The 25,281-nt window shown below is 33.8% G+C and overlaps 1 long non-coding RNA gene across 6 annotated transcripts in view; it reads left to right on the top strand.

Moving 5' to 3' along the window:
- Positions 1–24,102, top strand: part of LOC141521460 (uncharacterized) — a 67,964-nt gene extending 43,862 nt beyond the window's left edge. For 3 of the 6 annotated variants that reach the window (XR_012477944.1, XR_012477946.1, XR_012477943.1), the window contains 3 exons: positions 11,724–11,894; positions 21,021–21,131; positions 23,578–24,102. This is a non-coding gene — a long non-coding RNA (uncharacterized LOC141521460). Of the gene's footprint in view, positions 1–11,723; positions 11,895–12,823; positions 13,030–21,020; positions 21,132–23,577 lie in introns of those variants that run through there. The other 3 variants (XR_012477947.1, XR_012477948.1, XR_012477945.1) reach the window with 3 other exon arrangements.
- The last annotated feature ends 1,179 nt before the right edge of the window (positions 24,103–25,281 follow it).

The following is a 25,281-nucleotide window of genomic DNA, read 5'->3' as shown; positions in this document are numbered from 1 at the left end:
AAAGAGCAACCAACTGAGTCACTGCGAGGCTAAACCATGGAGTCATAATTCAAAGCTGTCTCCCTTGCAACTTTCTTTTCTTTATACCTCTCTTTTTTCCTTAAGTAATTCTAAGTATCTATGAATCATTAGAGGATTAGGCATTTGGGGATACTGAATCCCAGACTGGAGGTTGCTCCTTCCTTAATTATTTTTCCCCTATAACAATTTCTGGTGCCTCACATCTCTAAAATTACTGTGTACTATAAGGTATACTTATTTTGAATGCTGTCTAGGGTAGTTTCTTAATCTAATAACCAGAAGAATCTTGTAATAACTTTTTCATTTACCTAAAATACAGGCCAGAGGCATGGACTCTGAGAACAGCATTATAATAAGGCTTTTACAACTTAGAATTTTTCTTTTGAAAGTACATATGGTCCACACAGTAGACTTCATTATTTATGATATATGAAATATATTTCATTCAAGGAATATGAAAACATTTATTTTCCTGCTTCTGGCAAAAATTCCTGTAGTCTTGTTTCTTTGTCTTTCTGAAAAATTAAGTCCAGAGAGGCTAATTTACTCACCCAATAATCCAAGTTTAGTCTGTGGCAGATCAGGGAATAGACCTCCTAACCTCTAGTTAGTGCACCACATTTTCTCCATCTCCTTTCTCTCTTGTTTATCCATAGCCATCTTTTCCTACCTTCAGATCAACAGGAAAGAAGAGAAAGGAAGGAGGTATGAAGATGTTTTTTAATGGCTAAAATAGCCTTGAGCTTCCTTGGCTACTCATAGCAGAATTCATTGAAACACCTTACCTGTTCCTTCTAGCCTTGATCTCTTTAATCCTGCTGCCTGTTTATATAAGGATACTGAAATCATCACTAACCCTCATAGATTTGTTTTACATTTTCTATGAATTTCACATATGCCATTACACTATTCTAAGTAACCTAGAGTTGCTAAACTGATTTGTTTTCCTGGGGAAGGTTAATACCTGAGGGGAACTCTGGATCCTAACTAGCAAAAGGACAGTTCTATATTCTCCCATTATTTGAAAAATTACAATAGAAGACTATTTCACGACCTACTTTTTATTGAATTGTACTGGCTAAAATAAGGACAGAGAGGTTTGTGAGGGGAACAGACAGGTTAGCATGAATGAGGGAGGAATCTTAATTCTTTTTAGTGGTTGTGACAGTTTGTTTTTTACAGCTTCTGCTTAAATAAGCTTGAAAATAAAACCATGGATCGATGGGTCTGATATGTGTCATTACTGAAAATACAACCCTGGGATTAACTTAACCATTCTTTCTTCCAGACAGTGAACAAAGCTTGTCTACAGAATCTGAAACATATGTTGTGACCTACCCTGAACCCATAGTATATTTCTCTCACTCTACAAAGGGCAAGTATGAAAAGCTACACCAAACAATGGAAAAATTAGCTCTCTCCCCAAACACACATATACACATACAATCATATAAACAACTGAAACAATTGTATTGGAAATGGACGAAAAAAGTGAATTCACTATAGAGGAAAGGGAACAGAAATTTCATCATATCCTGATGTTTTATATATATATATATATATATATATATATATAGATAGATAGATAGATAGATAGATAGATAGACAGATAGATAGATAGAGAGAGAGAGAGACATCAAAGAAAAATGGTATAATATATATATATTATATATACATATATATATATATATATATATATAGTCTTATTTCCCACAATAGTCTTATGAATTCTCTGAGGTGAATAGGGATGGGTGATAGGACATGGATCTGTGATTTAATTTGTATGAGAAAGCTCATATTAGGAAGCAAATTTTACCAATACAGGTTGTTAGTACCTTCTCTGTAATTTATAGATTAGATTTTTCTGTATCATAGGAGTTAATTACCACACTCACACAGCCACATACACAAGACACATCTTCTGCCTTTGAGGTCAACTCTATAAACAATGCATCACCCAATCAAATATTCTCATTTTAAAGATGAGAAAGTTGAGGATAAAGAAGGTTATGGGACTTTCCATGGCAAGTGTGTGGTAGGATCAAGACATTCTCAGATCTGGAATCCAAAACCATTGCATGCTTTTCTTCCCTCATTCTATAATAGCTGATAGGGGCAGTAGTAGTAGTAGTAGTAGAAGAGAGCAATGAGGATAAAAGAGTGTGAAGAAAGCTAATAAGAGCATAATAAAGACACACAAAGGAGTTCTTAACAGTCAAAGGAACATTAAGAGCAGTCTGAGAATGAGTAACAAGACATGGCAACTTAACAGCCCAAAAAAGAAGAAAATAGAGAAGCATTACAGATGAGAATCTAATAATATGGATTATTGAGTTTTCCCCTTGTTTGAGACACTTTCCATTTATTATTTCATCCTGTCCCAGCACCACATATTTCCTCAATTTCCCCCTTTTGCTGCATTGCCTTTTCTCTATTAGAGGGTAAATTGTCTGAGGACAGGGATTGTTTACTTTCTTATATTTGTATCTCCAGTTATTAGTACAGGCATCTGAACCCATTAAGCACTTAATAAATTATCTATCTATTCTACTCTATAGGTACATACACACACACACACACACACACACACACACACACACACAAGCACTTCTCTCTATTTCTGTCTTGTCTCTCTCTCTGTTCTTGTCTCTTTATCTCTCTTTGTTCTCTATCTCTTTCTCTCTCTGTCTCTGTCTCTCATTGTCTCTCTTCATTTATCTCCCTAGTAAATTAATACTAGCCCAGGCTTTAATAACACCCCTATGAAGCAGCTACAGAAATAATCATTATCAATTTTCCTGTTTTATAGAAAAGGCAGAGTTTATTTGACCCAATTATTCAATGTTAGCCTTCTCAAAAATGCCAGACCAAAGACTCAAATCCATTCTGATATAAACAACTCAGATAAGCTGAAAGGTTGGCAGATTATTTAGGGGATGGCCTATAGAGAGCCAAAATTGATAAAGTCAAATAGAAAAGTTACTGATCATACTAACAATAATTTACAAGATCTATAGAAAAAGTATATGGGAGTATTCTCAATTTAAGACTGGCAACTCCTGAGGTCAAATGTGATCTCAGACACACATGAGCTGTGTGACTATGAGCAAGTCACTTAATTCTGTCTGCCTCTATCCCTCATCTGTAAAATGAATTGGAGAGAGAAATTATAAACTACTCCTAGCATTTTTGCCAAGAAAAATCACAAAAGGGGTCACAAAGAGTCAGAAACAATTGGAAACAACTCAACAATAAGAACTAAGCTACTCATACCTCTCCTTGCTTCCCATAGAACCCCTACTGGTAGAATTCTTGAGGCTTATAGAGGAGAACCTACAGGTACCAAAAGAAAATCAGACTCAAGCTAATATCATGTTTAGACAAGAGAAAAGAAATTAGCATAATATTTTTATTCATAGCATATGCCTGAAATATTAAATAGCCTCACACATTTCATGAAGTGTAACAATTTCTCCTCCTCCTGATCTATGTTCTTTCTATAGACATCATATTTGCCATTCTAAAAGGTTTTATGCACTTGTTCCCCTTGTTTACTTGCTACATGCTTAGCGATTCATGAGAAGTCCACATTGTGATTTCATTTGTTGGCATCAATAAATGTGTGTGCAGATTGTATATATACATACAATTATATTGCGGCAAAAACACATTATGAATTCATTCATTCATTCATTCACTTCCAGCAGTAATAATAATAATCTTTAAAACCTTAGAAGCCTTAATGTCTAAGCTTAAATTTTGTACTGTAGAACTTATCACAAACAATGCTGAATGGGTCATAATGAGGCAACCAAGTCCCAGAGAGGAAAATTAAGACAGCTAGTTAAAAGCAGAGGTGGAAAGCCCTGCTAACTCTACTTCCCATTCTCCACTCACAATCCAGTCCTCTTTCCATTATTCATACAGGGCTTATTGTTACCAATATATTCTCTGTCTCTCTGTCTATCTGTCTGTCTGTCTCTCTATTTTATTTCTTGTGTAAAGACCTAGAGAGTTTCCCAAAGTGATATTTATAACCCTCAAATACTACTTTACTTATAGTCCTCTTCACACTTTAACTCCAAATCCACTGAATCTGTGGATTTGTCACTGGGAAGGACTTTTTTTCCAAACAATCTCCTCTAAAATCAAAAAGCCCCTTTGTATAATATATTATCATTTTATGGCAATTTTAAAAATCCAGAGATTGGGGGAATGGTAAAGTTACTTGTGTTTACATAGCACTTTTTATTCAAGAATCTTTAGACATTTTAGAAAGTACAAAATAATTGAACCTCAAAATTTTGATATCTTCTAGAGAGGAATAGTTTGTGTGTGTGTGTGTGTGTGTGTGTGTGTGTGTGTGTGTGTGTAGTGCTGGTACTGGGAATGGATCAGGAGACAAAATGAAGTGAATTTGTACATATCTATACAGGTTGTCAATGCAAGGAATAATCTTCAGAGATACCTAAAATAGGATCATGCCCTACACCTTATTACTTATTTATTAGATAGTTAAAAAAAAGACATCTCTACTGCTTGAAGGCTTCTGTGCTCATGTATAAAAGTTTGAACACACACATCTCTAAATATATTCTCTAACTAAATGGTGCATAAGAGAAAGAGAGCCGCAAGTGTTCCTCATGTCTGGTAATGTGATCTGTATTGTAACTAGGAAGGTTGCTACCTGGGGCTTGTTCAAAAAAAAAAAGAGGGAACTTGGGAAGATGTGGGACAGAGGGGATGACTCAAAGCAGCATAATTATTAGGCACAGGCCATGGAAACATTAGCATGTTTAATAAAGGAATAATAATAATAATTCTTTCTGGTACAATCCATGGCCAGTCCCCATTATAGAAAGTGTAGGGAATCTCATCAAGGATTTCAGTCTCTGTTACCTTTAAGTTCCACTGCACCCCTCCCATACACACACACACACACACACACACACTGACACATACACATTAGCCATAGATCTTTCCTGATTCCCAAAGATAGAGCTTAATGAACTGTCTCAGTTGGTCATGCTATAGGACTCAGGGGTTCTGTGGATGGAATAGTAGGAAGCAACTTGCAGACTAGGATTAATGCTCTGTAATGTACCACACATCCTTGCTTACCATCAAAATAGTTACATTTCTGAGACTCAGATTTGAAAGAATCATTCAAACAATTTAGCTTGCAAGTACTTGAATAGACAACATTTCAAAGGGGGCAAAAGACCAAGGGAAATCATACACAGCAGAAAGATATTTAGAACAACCATGCCTCCATATACATTAATCCATGTCTTTCAGTGAGCCCAGGAGGATCTAAGAATTCAGTCTAAATGAACTGCCCTTGGACAACATATGCTTTGCCCATTGCTTCCTGACATTCTAGTCTGGATTTCACTTGCCAGTCAGTGAACAGATAGATACTCACTATGTTTACTAATTTCCCTCTGGTTTTGTAGCCTGTTTATTGCTAAGACAGGTAGATTGTTTAGTTGAGTGCACACAGGGGAGTGGAGTTTAAGGAGGAAATCTGTGGTATTGGAGCTCTGGTTGTGGGGAACCCAGGCAAATCATAATTTCCCTTGTGGTGGTGAGTTAAACTATTAGCAATAGTTTCTACTCAGCAGAACCTCTGAAGGTTTTTAAAGAGCTAATGACAGTCAAAATTCCACCTTCTACAAGAACCCTTTCCCAAACCTTGTTCATGCTAGTGTCTGCCTTCAGTTGACTTCCAGTTTAGCCTGTATATAGGCTATTTGTAAATGGTTGTTCATATTATCTCTCCCAAAATGGGCTCCTTGAGAACAAGATCAAACTTTTTTTTATCTCTTATCTCCAGAACTTAATCCAGTTCCTAGAATATGATAGGTGCTTAATAAAACTTTACTGATTGACTGACTTACTATTAACCTGTGTTTGTTTCTCTATGGTTTTTCTAGAGGATAGAAAATTCCTAAATGAAGAATTTCCATTTTAAGAATACAGATTGTTAACCTGCTCTGACATAGAGAATTACCTGGAGCTTACCCTATGTGACTGAGACAAGATTTGACTCAGAGACTAGCTTTCTAGTCAATTCATTATAATGCCTCTCAGTGTGTGTGTGTGTGTGTGTGTGTGTGTGTGTGTGTGTGTGTGTGTGTGTGTGTGTGAGATACATAGAGAGAGAGAGAGATAAAGACAGGCAAAGAGATAGAGAGATAGAAACACCGACGAAAAGAAAAAAGAGGCAGAAAGGCAGAGACTGAGAGATGTAAAGAGACAGACAGACTGATATAAATAGACAGAGACAGAGACAGAGAGACAAAGAGACATAGAGAGAGACAGAGAGGAGAGAGAGAGAGACAGAGAGGCAGAGAGACAGACTGATATAGACAGAGAGGGACACAGCACAGAGACAGGGAAAGAAATGGAGAGAGAGACAGATCGACAGAGACAGAGATACAGAGAGAGAGAGGAAAGGAGGACATTTATAAAAATTTTACATATGATCGTCAAGAGATCTAAAAGAAAAACAAATTTTTAAAAATCCTAGATTTTACTGAAGGAGTAAATACAAATTTTAAAAGGAAGCTTCAGGCATTCTGAAGCACTAATTGCTATTAGGGCATATCAAATGTGTTTGCATGCTTATTTACATGAAAAGCTTCAAAATGTCTACTGTCAGGCTAAAGCTCCAGAGAAGACAAGCTTGTTTTTGTCTTTTTTTTTCTGTCAAAGGGGTTTTTTTCACTTAGGATGATAGCTAAAAAGATTTTAGTTATTTTCTTGGGAACCTTAGATATGCTTTTCAATTGAATTCATTATTTTTACTCACAGGCAAAATATTCACAATTTTATGGGAAAATAAACTTGGTATTTTTGTTCAAAGTTTAAAGAATGCTTTGGAAATGATATGGCATTTTCTGGAATTTGTGCTGAAACAATGAGAGAAAAGTCATTTTCTGGAGGAAGAAGTTAAAGTGACAGCCACAACTCAAATTTATTAAGTGTACAAGGCTCTGTACTAAGGGCCAGAGATGCAAAAATGACAAATGGCATAGTCCTTGCCTTCAAGGAGACCTTTATAACCTTATTGGGAAAGAGGATGAAATGGGGATTGGAGAAAACACATGTATATAAATTGATCTGTTACAAGGTAGAATTTGATAAGGGCTGAGAAGAAATCCAGACAAAGTGTTATAGAACATTTGAAGAAGGAGAAAATCTCATATAAAAGATCAAAGAAACCTCCATGGAGGAAATAAAACTTGAGCTGAGCCATAAACATAGAGTAGGTAGTCTGAGTGAATACACAAAGGGAGGAAGCACCAAGTCTAGATTATAGAAAGAGTAGTCTAATTTGCTTAGAGAATGTAGTTTATGAAGGGCAATAGTGCAATAAATACTGGAAAGATGGACTGGAACCAACTTTTTTTGGGGGGGTAGGTGGAGGATGTTAATTAAATGAACAAGGAGGTGTTTTTTAAAAAAAATGCACAAAAGGTGATATCAAATCCCTCAAATTATTTTTTAGCAAGAAAGTGACAAGATTTAGGTTCTAGCAAGAAGATTTTTGGCAAAAATCCAAATGTTCGATTAGAAAGGTGAGGGAATACAGGGTGAGAGACCAGTGAATGGCTGTTCTAAAAGACTGTATGAAAGTATTAATTACAGTGGTGGTAGTGGGAAATAAGAGGTGGTAGTGGGAAATAAGAGGAGAGCTTATAGGATCATAAATTAAAGCTGAAAGGGATTTTGCAGGACATCTAGACCAAAGTTCTTATTTTATTAATGAACAAACAGAAGCTAGGTACTCAACATTATAAGTATCAAGTGGCAAAGTTATGAATCAAACCCAGGTTCGTTGATTTGAAAGCTAGCACCTTTTCTACTGAGTACACTAATGAGTTTGAGGATAAGACACACTGAGGTTATCAAATGGACTAGACTTGATTATTTGTTGATTATTACAGATGAAGTACAGGGAAGAGTCGTACATAACTCCACTCACTGTTTTGAGTGTGAGAGACAGGAATGATGATGGTCTCATTAAAAAAAACATAGGATACTTGAGAAGAGGAACAACTTTTCAGCAGAGGAGCAGCTTTTGGGGGCATGTTAATTATTATTAGTCAAATAAATATCCAGGTAGAGATATGGATATTTCATTTTATTCTCAAATTAGAGAGGAGAGGGATGGCAAATGGCAAATACATTAATGAACATAATATTTAACAACCTTGGAATACTTTCTTTGTTTCTGTTTTATGTCCTAGTAAACTGTAAGTTCAAATGTATCAGTTTTGAATCATTCAGGAGTGTGTATATATATATATATATATATATATATATATATATATATATATATATATATTAAAGTCATCATTTTAATCGAACTAATTTGAAGCATAAATAATGTTCAGAGGATTAGAGTTGTTTTGCCAATATCCCTTAAGGACATATATAAATAAATATATATATATAAAACCATAGAAAAATAGACAATCCATAATGAAGGAAATCTGTAACAAGCTGATGAAAATGGATATTTGGAGTTCTGGAAAAAAAGAAAGATTGAGTATAAAATCTAGTTGTTATTTGAATAAGGTGCTGGCTGAAATTATAGGAATGGACAGTATCATCAAGGGGGAAGAGGTAATCTCCTAGAATTGGAGGAAGAATAGTCAATGTGAAATAGAATCAAGAGAACCTGAAGTCTATAATGGGAAGGGAGGATAGACTATAAGGAGAGAGCACTCAACTGGTCTCTGCTATTGAAAGTTCAAAGAAGATAAGGATTGAAAAAAGAATATTGAATTTGGCAATTAAGAAAGTACTGATGACCTTGGAGATAACAGTTTAGATAGAGAGATGGAGACAATACAGATTGGCTGAAAGAGTAAGTGATGAGAATATCAACATAATGAATATAGAGTAGTTTTTTTAAAAGAGTTAAGCAGTGAAAGGAAGATCTAAATGATAATGCCTTAAGGGAGTGACCAGATTAGGTGAGATTTGCAATGTTTGTCACAACCCTTTCCTGTAGATGCTATTGTGATGCTCATTTTTATAGAGGAAGAAATTAAATCTAAGAGAATAAGTGACTTGTCTAAAATAATCCAGCTAGCAAGTATCCCAAGCAGTATTTGAACTCATGTTATATACACATATATTCATATATATATATATATATATATATATATATATATATATATACACACACATACATATATACATCTTTATATGTGTATACAGGATATCCTCAGAGATCTAGAAAATTCACATAAAATGTTGTACCGGTTTTGTGTCCTCTGCTGGCTTTCATGTTCTTTTTGCAAACTTTAACCTTTTTTATTTTGACTTTGAAAAAGAAATTGTGTATATTTTGGTATTAAAAATAAAATATGTTGATATTATGCATTTCTGAGTTTCTAAAATTTTTCTATGTCTTCTGTTTGTCTTTGCATATCATCTATGGCTTCTGCAAAACTCCCTCAAAATTCCAATTTAATTTGATATGCTGATTGCAATATATCAAATCCATGATAGGAAAAGTTGTGATGTGGAAGGAAGGGATAGCTCTATATTTACATACATATACACACATACACACACACACACACACACAAACATATATATATATATATATTTATAGGAACATATAGATTGTATTATGGGAACATAATGTTATACATACCTTATATCTAAATAAAATGGAAGAGACTTTTTTTTCAGGTATATGCCTGGGCACATTAAACATGAGCTTCTATGCTAGTCTGGTCTGAGAAAACCATAAAATTTATTCAAATCTAGTACTGTGTCAACAGCAGTTTGCCTGGAATAGTAATCTTGGAAGGGTGGGGTAAGGGAGGTATTTTATTTTCTCCTCAAATTCTTGTTTAAGCAGAAGAAAGAATGAGAATACATGAATAAAAACAATATTTAGCATCCACAGGAGTGCTTTGCTTATTCTTTATTGCTGTTTTACATCCTAGTGAGAAGTGAGATCAAAAGTATCAGATTTGAAGGCATTTGGGGGCTTTAACTTATTAAAATCATCACTTAATGGAGCTAATTAGGAGATTTCCTATTGAGGACCAGTTGTTCTACCAATACCCCCTGACCACTGGTACATACTGTAGCATTACAGATTCTAAGAAAATTAGAATCAGAAGAGCCCTTTGAGATCTTTTAGTCCAACCCCCTCATTTTGCAGATATAGACACCAAGGAGGTTCCAAATAGCTTTCTGTGTAATACTCAATAGAGAATACTTCAATTGTTTAATCCTGAAATTCTAAGTAGAACAAACATTAGAGAATAGCTTTGTTAGAGAAAAAAAATATCCTCAAGCTTTTCCAGGAAAGCTTTCTAGATTTATTGTATTCCATTTTAATAACCTTCATCCTGTGATCCCTTTCAACACTGATATATTCAGTTTGTGGACTTGTTTTACTCTTCTTGAAGGGTTGCTTTGTCATTTTTCTGAAGTAATAATTACTTATGGTATAGTGAATAGAGGGCTAAATTTGGAGTTAGAATAAACTTGGGCTCAAATCTCATCTCTGATGCTCAGGGTTTGTATAAACACATAAAATCTCTGAATCTCAATTTCTTCACCTTTATGAAAATCTTGGGAAAGTATGTTCTCCAAGGCTCCTCCATCTTTAAACCTAGACTCACTTCTGTGTTAGAAAGCTACCATTTCCCAGCTCTTGAAAGAGTTCTAAGTACTTCACACATAATACCTCATGAATACCTTACCCAGGTGAGATAAAGCACCACAGACATTGTTATTTCCATGTTATAGCTGAGGAAACTGAGGTTAAGAGAGTCTAATATGATTTGCTCATGATAAACCAATTATTAAATATCAGAAATACTATTAGAAAACAGGTCTACCAACACCAGGTCAAACATTCTGTCTCCTTTTTCAGCTTCTTTATAGTACCTTAGCATATGTAGGGACTCCATAAATTCTTGTCTGGGGATTGCAATGTGATATAGTAAAACAATGTTAGATTTGGATTCAGAGGATCTTAGTTTATCACTTATTATTTGTCCTTGGGTTAGTTGCCTGAGTTCCCTGGGCCTTAGAGAAAAAAAAAAACTGTGTAAAATGAAAAGAATGGACTTTATGACCTTTTTCATCTCTTCCAACACCATATCATTGAACCCTGGGCCATGACAATAACAATGAATAGGTATCTATTTTGTGGTTTTATCATTTTTAAAAGTGGTTTTCATTCCATTAACATGCTTTATTCCCTGTAATCAGTTTTAAACATTTAGAACATGTGTTATGATCCTCATTTTATAGATGAAAAGGATATTTTAACAAATTTACTGAAATTCCAAAGGGTTAATTGATTTACTTAAGGTTATGTTGCTAGCTAGTGGTAGAAGTGGGCAAGAATCTGATTCCAGGTCCAGGGCTTTTCCTCCTCTACCTTGCTGTTATGAGACTAGTCCGGGAAATCTTGAGATCCCAAAGACAATTTTCCCTTAATGGGCACTACAGGTTTAAAGAACATTCTTGTGGTACAATCAAGTTTTTTTTTTTTAATTTTGCCATTATGGAATTGCTTCTTTGTTTCATAAATTAAAAGTAAAATAAAATAGTTAAAAAATACTGAAAATAACGTTTTTTAAAGTTTTAGCAAAGCTATCCCCCACATAATTTTTTGGTCTTCCACCAGTTTTGTTTTATTTTTTCCCTGATAGCAAACCGCCAATATTTTATTTCTCCTATCTCCTGTTGTGCATATTATCCACCTCCAGGAAGGCTACACAAAATGAAAGCATGAAAATCCCATTTTTGAAGCGTTTTTTGGAGCAAATCTTGCTCTCCAGCAAAAGCACCACTTCCTGCTGAAGTCCTCCCCCACAGAAGGAGTAAGTACCCTCTCCCCTTCAACAGTAGTATACCCTCACCTCTAGCAGCCACACCCTTGTTGCTGGGAAATACCCTCCCCCTAGCAGAAACAAACTTTTCTTCTGGAGCATCCTTTTTCTCGTGAATGCATCTGTGTCTCTGTGTTTCCCAACCCAGAGTTGCCCTATTTTTGAGTTATACTCTGTGTTAGTGTATATGACTGAGATGTCAGTTCCCCATTTTCTCTTTCCCCTAAACCCTGCTATCCATTACTTGCCATAATTCAACTCCTCTTAGCTTACATATTATTCACTACACCCTAACTCCTAACAGGGTAGTTTTTCCTGTTATTTCTGGCAAGCCTCCAGGGTCTTTTCCTTCACATGAACTATATATCCAGACAAAGACTTAACCTCTCAACAGCTGCACCTACATTGGGGAGTATGACATTGTGAACACAATTGTAAAAAGCCAGGATCAATAGAAGAAACCTATGTCCTCCCAGAAGGACCTAGGTCCTCCCTTATGCCAGAGGACTTTCTCAAAAGTCTCATTAATGAGTGATCAATTCATTAGAAGGTACTAAGAATTAGAATGTAAGGTCTTTTTGAGTAAGGATTGTTTTAGTTATTATTTGAATCCCCAGTGCTTACCTTGTCAATTTCATAACAATAATAATAAATATAACCCTCTAAAATTTGTGTAAGGCTTTAAGTTTTGTAAATCCAGTCTTCATATTTTCTCTCAATAAATGAATATGAAAAAATTAAATGGAGGAATGAAGAAATGAATTAATTCCAGATCAGTGGGTTTGATGTACCTCAATTAGACTTTGAATCCTTAAAAGGGTGAATCACATATTGTTTTGTATTCATCTAGTAAAGTGATTTGTCTAAAGAAAGCGCTCAATTGGTATTTATTTTTTAATATATCTTTACAACTGGACAAGAGGAAGAGAAGGAGTAGAAGAAGGAAGAAAGGAAGGAAAAAAGAGAGAAAGAAAGAACAAAAGAAAGAAAAGAATAAGTCGAAGGAAAAGGAGGAGGAAGAGAAGGGAATGAGGAAGAAGCTGATGATGATGATGATGATGATGATTCTCCTAGTTATAGTCTGTCTGTGGATCTAATTACAAAATTATAAGGTTTTCCTTGAATTGCTTGATTATCAAACTTAAGATCTAATAATCTATTTTTGACTCACTGGCTTTTTTTTTTTTAACAGAACTATTTCTCAAAAGTTATAATATACCCATCAGCCAAAATATATTACTGATAGGTTTCTAAGGCATTTTTATGTGTGGAATGCTCTTGAATGTTAGAAAAAAACTAGTTTCCTTCATGTGGATTTGCTAGGTTTCATGAATTCATTATTGCTTCCATTCTCTTGAGCCTGATAGCTGTTGGACAGAATTGCCTCTGTCCCAAGAGTCTTGAGGAAAGATTGATGGGGAAATGAGGAAATCTTGCTTATTAGTAAGAGTGTGAAAATGTTGTGTGGTTTATTTTTCTTTTGTTCTAAGCTATGAAAGTAAAAAAAAACAGACAATAATTAACTGGTTTCTATATCTCAGCTCATCCAGGCAGTTTGGACACCTGACAAAAATCTCAACATATTTTTCTTTTCTATTGCAATATCCTGCATCACTTTCCCTCATAACCTTCTCAATGAGATAAATTCAATAATCTATGTCATCATTTTCCTTGGACTTGTTAAGGATTTTGAGTTGTAACATATTCTTTTTGTTGGAATTAGCTCATCCTTTGGAAGAAAGTAAAATATTTTGAATTCTAATTCCCCTTTGGACATCCAAGAACAGGAAATGCTGCCTCTAAATGAATGTAAACTACTCACTACAACTTCTGATAATTTCTCCAGAGGGTTGTATTGGAAAGAAGAATATGATCTTCCTTATTTGTTGTCAGAGGATACCTGAATATCTAACAGTTTTAGACATATTTTTATCATGCAACATCTCCATTAAATTTGCTAGATATGTCTGAATTCTTGGCCTGGTACAATTAACAACACTGCTCTGATTAAACATATTTTGTTCTATAGGAATCTCTGCTCATGTTTTTTTTTTTGTTTCATATATATATATATATATATATATATATATATATATATATATATTTACATAACTCTATATATATATGTTTACATAACTATATATATAAATGTATACACACACACATATATATAATATATATATATTTACATAACTCTCTATATATATTTACATAACTATATATATAAATGTATACACACACAGACACACACACACACACACACACACACATATATATATATATATATATATATATATATATATATATATATGTATGTATTTATCAGCAGATATCCAAGGATGGATACTAATGCAAAGAGCAAACTACTTTATTGGTATGAATTTGGGTACCCCTAAAATAAGATATCTTTGAAAGAAAATAACACTATGTATAATGTTAGGGAATGCTGTGTTTTCTAGTGCCAAAACTGAACTTAGGAAGAGTCATCTTCCTGAGTTCAAATCTGACCTCAGACTTGCAAACTGTGTGACCTTGAACAAGTCACTTAATGCTGTTTACCTCAGTTTCTTCATCTGTACAATAAGCTGGAGAAGAGAAGTGTAAACAAGTTTAGTATCTATTCCAAGAAAACTCCAAAACAAATGTGCAAGAGTTGGACATGACTGAATGACAAAAACATTAGAGTGTTAAGACTTTGAAGTCAATAGACTTTTCCTTAAACACTTACTAGGGGTTCGACCTGGAGCTGTTTTATTGATCTCAATCTCAGTTTTCTCTTCTGTAAAATGGAGAAAACAATACCACTTATCTCACAGCAATGGCATGAAGTACAGAAAATACACAAAATCTTTTGAAACATCTTGTATATACAGACATGAACATATATAACATATCATTACAAGTACATGTACATATTTACATATATAAACACACAGGAGCATGTTTATATACACGTGTAGAAGTATACAATGAAAATATTTTATAAACACTTCAATATTTCACAGTACTGCAATTTTCTTAGTGTTAATTCTCCCTTCAGTTATACACATTGCAGTAATCTTCATTCTCATATCTTTGATAATTGCTTAGGCAAAAAAAAGAGAGAGATTTATTCATCCTTTGTCATCATAATGGTCTTGAGTCTCTCTGTACTTGGGACAAAGTGATTTTGAAATATTCTACCCACATACATATATACAAATACACACATACACATATGTGATATTTAATTGGACCCTTTCCAACTTGATAGACCTGGCCAAAGTTTAGTTTCTATTTATCTGCTCTTCAAGATCTTTGGGGTGTATGGGGGAGTGTAGCAACTCAGTAACAGTTATACATCAAGACAGAACATACAGTTCAGTATACAGAATTACCATAAACAATCTATATTTACTATTTATTCTATTTTTTCCAATTCAAATCAATGTTATTCATTTTTATCATCACTTCTCTCTTTGTTTTTTTTTTTTAACACTTTTATTGTCAGTCTCTTGCTGATTGCAATTATAGAAGGAATCTAGGGGAGGGGGAAATGTGTTGATTCTATTTGAACCAGTATTCTATTCAGCTTGATTGCTATCTGAAGTTAACAATAATGCATGTGAGATTTTGTTTTCTAAATGAAACAAATCTTAGATGTAACAACTGCATAGTCCAAAAAAGTCTTTGTGCAGTTTTAAACTTAACCAGCTTAAAACTTCATGGAAACTTTTGGGACACCCTGTACTTCAATTGCATATGTAAGGGATTAGGGGAAGATGGTCAGTTCAAAATAAGAAAGGACCATAAAGAAAAGGAGATAATAAGCACTGCCCATCTACTATTCTTCATAACAACTCAAACTATCCCTGTCTCTTCCCCAGCACCCATCCCATCTAGCATCTAGTCATATCCTATTTCACCCATGACCTGCTATGGCAAACCCAGCAAGGATAGATGTCACTTACTTTATCAACATTTAAAGTCTTATTTACTTTGAGCCTAATTTCCAATCCCTGAATCAATTTTCTCCTTTACAAGGTCTGGTTCCTTCTCTACCTTCTCCTTATACTGTCAATTTCTCATACCCAAGCCTAACTTGGCAGGTGGCTTACTTTTGAAAGCAAGAAGAAAATAACCATGCTATATTCTTTCTGTGAGCCTACCATTGTGAAGAGCAGAAGTAAGAATATGTCACAATTTTAAGTAAGGCATGTATGTACACAATGGTTTTGGAAATGAACAGGAATTAATGCTTAATTAACTTAGACCTTTATCAAAGTTTTAAAAGTAAACTTTGGAGTAATTGCATCTGTGGGATGAAGTTCATTCATCCATACTCATCACAATCACTCCCAACTACTTATGTTCTGCAAGATTTTCCCATTGAGTTTTCCTGGCTGAAGTTTTCAGTAACTAACAATTAACCACTGACTTTTTGATTATTCATACAAGTGGTATTTAGGTAAAAGTTTAACAACCAGATCTCCCCCAAAATATATGTACAAGACACCTTTAATTTTTATCTGCATTAATATAATTTCCATTACTTTCTTAAGGCTTAACAATCAACAAAACAATAAATCAAGCCCTGGTTTATAGTGATTGCTGATTTCTGAGTGCATTCTAATAATAGAGCAATTGACTTTCACAAGCCAGGTTGAAGCACACAACTGCTTCTTCTATAGCCATATTAACCTACACCATTAACTGAGAGTACAGACAACAAACATTAGGTATAAGATTGAAGTTTGTTACCCTTAAATATTACACAACAATCAGCATCTAGAGAGATCCATGGCTGAGCTAGAACTCGAGTCCAGATACATCTAGAGAGCAAGAAATACAACTAAAAGTCATATTCTTTTGAAATATCTCCACTTTACTACAGTGGAGAATCACACTTCATTAGTGAAGTGGAATTTTATTATAAAAGGTGTATTAATTCGATATGCTAATGTCTGATTCATGAAAGAATTAGAAAGTTAATGAAATTTTTTGTTCTGTTAATATGTGTCTTCTTATGGATATAAAACAAAATACTGAAGCTAGTGGAAGTTTTGGCTGATTCTTGCTCCCTTATGTAAAACATAAGATGCAGAGTTAATTCAGATGTCCTTGTAGAGCTACCAGCACATTTACATTTCCTGATCTCTTTACAGTTGAGGCAAAGGGTTTTTATTAAGCCATTACCTTTGGGATGAGAAATATAATTCATGAATTTGTTATTTGCTCTTCCTGGTTGTAGTCATTAGCCTGCTTTGGGTCCTTAATGGTAGCAAGTATATTGCTAGAGGTAAAACTCACCTTTGGGGCACAGCAAAAGGCCAGGGTCTGAGAGGATGTAAGAAACGAAAATTGAGGGTCTTTTGAGATCTTGTTCATTCCTCTTCCTTTGGCAAGAATTGTTCTGATGGGGAAGGTGAAAATGGCAGAAGTTAGGAGCTGAAGGACATTTTTTTTACTGCTTTCCAAGCAAAAGGAAATAGTTGTAAAAACCCAGGCTGTAATTTTGCTGTACTCTTTAAATCACAATGAAAATTAAAATGCAAATCCAAATCAGAGGAATGCTCTTTAGAAATGTTAAGAAGAGTCCCTATTATATGGGGAAATACTGAATCATCATACCTTTAAGGTAGTACAAATATCTTCCCCAATTATACTAATCAGTCACCTTTTAAGGACCCCATGGTACTGGAGAATGAATATTGATTCTTAGTATAAGGATATATATATATATATATATATATATATATATATATATATATATATAAAATCATTTGACTGAAGTCCTTTGGTTCTTTGTTTTCTCATTTGTAAAATGAAAAATGAGTTGAACTAGAAAGCTTCTAAGGTCTCTTCCAGAGCTAAATATTCTATGACATTTACTGTATTTAAAAAGTAATTTAAGGCTTGAAAATTATTAAATCACCATCTCATTTGAGTTTCACAATGACCCTGTAGTTATTCCTCTTCTATAGATAAAGCATCTGAGACTGGAAAAGGTGAGAGTGACATGCCCAGAGTCATAGGGTTAGTGTCTGAGGCAGAATTTGAACTCAAACTATATCTAATATCTTGCTCATTACACCCCCTAGTTGCCTCCAAAAAAGAAGAAAATAGAGGCATTATTAGTAAGTCTGAATTCTTAATTACAATGATATTGATGGATTATGTTAAATAAATGTTGGCTTAGCATATATTATATATACAGGGATGTATTGATGAGGATATAAAATAATAAAACATTCCAAGTGGCACAGTGAATAAAGTACTAAAATAAGTGCATTGGACAAAAATAGATCATCTCTCAGGATCTACCCAAATCTGAACCTTTGACTTTACCATCATTGTTGTCCTCATGGATATTGTCCTGTCCTTTCTCAGGGAAGATAATAGCACAGTGCATAGAGGACACCAGGAAGACTGGAATTTAGATGTGGTTTCAGGCACTGTGTGATCCTAGTCAACTCACTTAATTTTCTCAACCCTAAACCAGGGATAATAGAGCAAAGCATCTACCTTAAGGTTGCTGAGAACTAAATAAGATTGTATTTGTAAAAAACAATATGTAAAACAATTCCTAATGCATAGTATGTCCTTGTTAAAGTTTATTCCCTTCCCCGATTCAAGTAACTAATTAAGGGAAGTAAAGTAGCAGATACAAAAATAATTAAAAACAATGAAATATTGTTAGGTTGTATGCTATTAGCTATAAAAGCAAGAGTAGAACAGATAAGGGAGAAGTCACTGTGGACCAGAATAATTGGAGGAAAGATTTCATAAAGTGAGATTTGAACCAAGTCTGAAAGGGAGGGAAGGATTTAAATAGCTTGAAGAGAATAAAAAGAACATTACAGATTGAGTTGAGAAGGAATGAACTTGATACACATCTTGAAGCAATAAACCAAAGAGCTTCATTGATAGAATTGGAATCAGAGTGGAATAAATGAGAATCACCCTCACTACTGAATTTGGAGGATAGACAACCATTTCAGTTACAGTCCTTTAGAAACTTAGCATCTAATTAGAAAGCATAATTATTTTAAATTCAAAATTTTTCATTTTTTTAAAAAGTTCAGTTCCAAAATCTCTCCCTTTCTACCTATTTGGGAGGCAAGAAATATTATACTGATTATTTTTATTAAGTCATGGAAAACATATTTTGCGTTAGCCCTGTTATAAAAGCATTTTAAAAAAAAAAGAATCTTCTTCATTCTGCACTCTCAGAGGTAAATGGTTCTCTAATTGAAGGACTCATCATGAGACATTTGGAATTTTCATGGTTCTAGTTCTGCTCACTTAACATTGTATCAGTTCATATAAGTCTTCACAAGTTATTCTGAAACTTATTTTCTTCATTATTAATGCAACATAGGAATTTTCCATCATAATCATATGCTATAACTTATTCAAACATTTTTCAATTGATAGGCATCCCTGCAATTAATTCTTTGCCACCACAAAAAAAATATGTTGGGGTGGCTAGGTTGCTCAGTGGATAGAGCACCGGCCCTGGAGTCAGGAGTACCTAAGTTCAAATCTGGCCTCAGACACTTAATAATTACCTAGCTATGTGGCCTAAAAAACAAAAAATATGTTAAACAGTTTTGCACATATAGGTCTTTTTTGCCCTTTTTTAATGATCTCTTTGTGATATAGACCTGTTAGTGTTATGGGTGGAGCAAAGGGTCTATACAGTTTTATAACACTTTGGGCATAGTTTCAAATTGTTCTCCAAAGTGGGTGGGCCAGTTTATAGTTTCACCTTAGTGTATCTATTTTTATACATCCACTCTTGCTTTTGTCATTTGACTTTTCTGTCATTTTAGTCAATCTGATGAGTGTAAATTAAAATAGAAAATTACTGAGTAGCAGATTGGGACTCTTTTCCCTCTCTAAAACATACATGTACATACACAGAAAATAAAAACACATATACTCCCAGAAATGACTGTATCTTGGGGATCTTTCTGCCCACACTCAATGCACTTTATGATACTTGCCTAAGGCAAACCATTTTAAAATCTTGGCATGTGGAATGAGAGGGTGGGGCCAGATTAGAGCAGATTCAGCAAAAGAGGCAGAACAGTTAAGAATAGATACAATTAATAAGAACAGAATGAGGAATTTTGATACATATCAAAGTGTTTAAAATGACCCTTCAAAATGATAAGTTCTCCAAATTCATATTTTATATATATAGAAATATCTTTATATATGCATATATGTATGTACTCATATATTTCTATATGTTCATACATATATATCTATAAGTGTGTACACACACACACACACACACACACACACAAATATACTAGTACTATAATGCTTGACTTTCCATAGCTATATTATCTAAAAAACAGAACTTCCCTTTAGGTTATTATATATATTAACTCACATGCCATAACATTTTAAGATTTACAAAGAACTTTCTTTAAAATAATCTGATGTATTTAGGCAATGCAAGTATGATTAGCCCCACTTTTATTTTGCAGAACCCTAAGCTCAGGGAGTTCAAACAACTTGCCCAAAGACAAACAGCTGATAAATGGAAGATTCAGTGTTTGAATGGAGGTCATCTGAATCACTTTTCTTTTTCAGCTAAATAGATTTCTTAACTATTATCTATATACAGTTTTTGACTGAACCTGTGATTTTGTTGATGTAGGAAACTCTCTCAACATACACAGTATCTGCTCTACATTTTAGAATTACTTTAGACACTTATTTGGGTGTTGAGAAGTTGAACTCTTGCCAGGGTCATCTACTAGGAGTGGTCAGAATTCTTCCTGATTTAGAGGATTAGAGGATTGTTATCTGATGAGAGTCCCTAACAACAACTTTATGTGTCACTTCATTACTCACAATAGCTTACTTTTAAATAGTTCTATAGGGTAGTTAGGTTATTTTATTCTCATTAGCCTTGAGAGGTCACTATTTCTAGCATTATTTCCTCTCATTTTACAGATAAAATTTGAGACTCAGAGGTGTTAAGTAATTTATCAATCTCTTATGTGAAGGGAAGAGTCAGGTTTTGCTTTTTAATTTAATTTAAATTTATTTTTTCAATTATAGTTATAGTTTTCAACATTAATTTCTGTAAAGCTTTTTTTTTCTTTCCCCCTCTCCTAGAATAGCAAGTAATCTGATACGGGTTAGACATACTACAATCACATGAAAGAAGAATCCAAATAAAGTGAGGGCAACTATGAGAAGGAAAAAGCAAAAAACAAACTTTAAAAGGTGATAATAGTTTGCTTTGATTATCATTCAGATTCCATAGAGTTTTCTCTCTGGATATGGATGACATTTTCTATTACACAAGTATCTTGGTTCTAAATTCAGTGTTCTTTCCACTTCACTGTGCTAAGCTAAAGTTTGTATTTAAATATCAGACATGATGGCACAGTTTTGCTACTAGTTGAGTGCCTGGGGGTGCAGAAAATGTTAAAGGGATGAATAGGGTCAGATCTTGAATTTTGATATTTGGTCAACTTAATGTTGACCAAAATGTTCATTTTGCCATGTTAGTCTTCCTATCCACCTCTAACCAAGTGTTTCTACAAGGATCTACTTATGGGATGCTATGGATTCTCTATGAGAGGTTATTATAATGCATTACAGCTTGCAAAGTGAGCTCTAACAATTTATACAGTTTCTATTTCTCTGAATTCATTTACTGAAACTTATTTTAAGATTGTAACTTTGAAATAACACTTCTTACTATATAGAAGTGATATTTATTTCACTCTACAATGGTGGTTGGTATATTATTTATAAATATAATGTGGTTTTATCCTGATCCCAACTTGAGATCTTTAGCTTAGGGGAAAAGAAGAATCCAACATTATCCATTGTTTGTATATAATGTCCTTGTTCATATAAAGGATACAAAAAGAATTAACCTTAACTATATGAAACCATAAAATTTATTTAGTTATTTATTTGTTATAGGGAAGGTAGTTTAGAAATAGGTCTGTTATTTCATTGATTAAAGAACTCCAAAGGAGGAATCCTCCTCTATCAGTGCAAGATAGAAGTTTCTTTACAAATTAAATCCTTAGAAATTTATTGGACTCACTGAGAAGTAATGGGACTTACATAACCAGGGTACATCAGAGTAGGTACTTAAACTCAAGTCATGGAGATGGATGCTCTGGTCCTTTTACAATGTGGGCTCTCTTCAAATTACTCGGGATTTGGAAATTGACTATTACATATAGTCTTATTTTAAAAGAATTGCACACAGATAATTGGTTCTTATAGGATACCATTGTCTCACATTGCTCACTTCACATTTCAGTCAAAAAGTACTTATTAGGTATCTGCTATATGCCAGATAATATGCTTGGTGCTGAAATTGCAAATAAAATGAGTGAAGCAATCCCAACTTGCAACAAGTTCTCTACTCAGTTAATACAAATTAGTAAGTAATGGAATATGCTTAGTATGTAAAAGTTCTGTATTTGCTACTAGTACTCACTATTCCATAACCTTAGAAAAGTCCTTCAGGTGTTCTGGTATTTTCTATATGTACCTAAAGATTAAATATTATTTAGTTTTGTTGCCTGTTTATAAGGAATGACTAATAAAATGAAATAGAGAATTTTAAAATATAAAATATTTCTTAAATATCATAAAAGTGCTAAATTGTTTCCACAACAATATAAGAATTTTAAATCACAGTAAGATTTTTTTAAAATGACTTTGGTGTCAAAACAAAGACAGTAGTGAAAGGAGAAGATATAATGGACTGAGGTGTTTAACTTTATAATTTAACCTGTATTTAGTTGTCATCAGCACAGCTCAGTTCTAATTCAAATATGGAAGAAGATTACATTATAAATCTTGGGAACAACAAATAGGAGGGAGGGTAAGAAGGCTGAATACCACACTATTTGACAAGATAGATGTACTCTTGATTGGAACTGCAATATTCAAGTTTTCTAAATCAGTTCATCAATTTTTTTTCTTCCTTTAAAGTCATAATCAGGTAAGTGGCATGCAATGACCATATAAAATTTAAAGACCCACAGAAAGTAATGTTTGTTAAATAATTTCTTATACCAAAAATGATTATATAACAGTGATGAAAATGTACAGATTGCTGATGTAACAAACAGAAAAATTTGAACAGTTGTCAAAGGAAAAATATATGGGTAAGGCTCTAGGAGTTTTACAGAAACAACCAAATCTAATGTGGAGCAGGGAAAAGACACACCTGACCTAGAATCCAAAAGGCCTGAATTCTGTTCTTAGCCCTTCCACTTATTTTTTTGATTTTACCTTGGGAAATTCATCCCTCCCTCCCCCAAGGGTTTCTTTGTCTTTATATGCAAAATGAAGGTTTTTGAACAATATGAACAATATTTCTTCAAGTTTTGCATATCTTTGACAAGTGTAAAAAAACATTTGTTGCCTACAGAAATATATAAAACATCCAAAAAAAGATTTCTATAAGACCACTCCAACCGAATGTGCAGTGTGGCCTAGGGAGAGACTGACACTTTTAAAACTGTTTGTCATTTTTTCTCTAAACCATATTGTTTTTACTGATATGCAGAATAGAGAGAATTTGACTAGATAAGAACATAACAGATACCTTAGGTGGTCTTTCCATGTCCAAAAGAGTTCATTTGTGTTCAATATGTTTGCAAGTCATATCATTACTATCCCTCTTTAAATACAGACAGTCTTTGGAGATGATGTAAGAGGAAGAGGAAGAGGGAGATGTATTTGTCTTTCTCCATTCAAAGGAGGACACCCCATCTTGTCAATGACAAATAAAAAGAAAGAAAGAAAAAAAGAAAAAAAAACAGAACCCTTCCTGATTTATAAAGACTCACCATTGGCCAAGAACTGAACATGTATCCAGAGTTGTGTTGGCAGTTTGGACAAACAGAAGACTTCTTACTAGCTCACATTCATCATCACAGTTAATACACTTGGGCAGGCAGGGGAAATCCGTATACCTTTCAGCTGAGAACATAAGAGCAACTGAACAGGTTTCCGGATTCCCTGACCTGATCTGGGAACAGCCACTCCTTGATCATTTGGAGAACCCTGTGGGCATCTTTCTTACCAATTAGTCTCTGTTGTATTAATACTATGATTTGATTTCATATCAAACATGTTAACCATAATATGCATAGTATTTCTGAACAACAAAGAAAGCATACAATTTAAAACAAGATCTAAAAATATCATCAAAATAATGGAGCAGTCAAAAAGGTTAATAAAAATCTAGGTTTCACTGAGAATCAGAAATAGGGAAGTGATGGTTATTTCATATCCTGTCCAACCATATCTGTAATATTTTATTCAGTTCAATATGCTATATTTTAAGAATAATTAAATTTTTCTAATTCTTTAATCTTTTGCAACATGCCTTGCATGTATTCTCACAAATGCAATTTATCATACCATTTCATACATGAGGAAACTGAGGCAGAGAGTAGTTAAATGACTTGCCCAGGGTAGAACAGCATATAAGGGTCTGAGACTAGATTTAAATTCAGAATATCCTGATTGAAGTACTAGCACTTTAACCATTGTGTTACTTAGATCAATAATGGCAAGAACCAAGGTTCAAAGCTGTCTTGGACCTCAGAGAAGATCAATTTTAGTATAATCCTTTCATTTGAAGTATGAACGATCTAAGGAAAAGTGATTTGTCCAAACTCATACATGTACAAAGTGAAATGGTTGTGATTTACATCTAAGGCATCTGTCCACAAAGCAAGTAGGTGGCACAGGTCAGAGACCTTAGAATCAGGAAGATTCATTCTCATGAATTCAAATCTGACCTCAGAACTTGTGTAACACTGGGCAAATCATTTTCTACATGTTTGCCTAAGTTTTCCCATCTATAAAGAGAATTAGAGAAGGAAATTGAAAACTACTCTATTATATTTGCTAAGAAAACCCTGAAGAGTCAGACACATCTGAAATGACTTAATAACAATAATAAATTTGACAATAAATCTCCCAACATACCCACTGTTCTTTATTGCTTGCTATTTATTTCCTTATCATTGCTGATATCTATACATGTCATCATATGTTCATTGGATCATAGAATTATAAACAAAATAATCAAAGAAGAATTTGAACTTAGAACTTTTGGCTCCAAATGCAATGTTATTTTCCCTTTGCCATTCTACTTACATTACACCAATCTATGACAGTAGTCAGATTTAAATTGTTGTTCTGATGACCAAAAATCCAATATGTGACTTCACATTTATTATGTTTTGAGGACTAATAGCTATTATGTATAAAGTGAACAATTTCATCTCAGAAAACTTGGAGTTATAGTATAAAACTTATTTGCTTCTTTGATTAGATGTTTATTGAACAAATATATATTTTTCAAAAATCTAGAAAGGGAAGT

The sequence above is a fragment of the Macrotis lagotis genome, chromosome 1 (genome assembly GCF_037893015.1).
Source record: "Macrotis lagotis isolate mMagLag1 chromosome 1, bilby.v1.9.chrom.fasta, whole genome shotgun sequence".
Lineage (NCBI taxonomy): Eukaryota > Metazoa > Chordata > Mammalia > Peramelemorphia > Peramelidae > Macrotis > Macrotis lagotis.
This window is presented reverse-complemented; position numbering and strand designations above follow the sequence as displayed.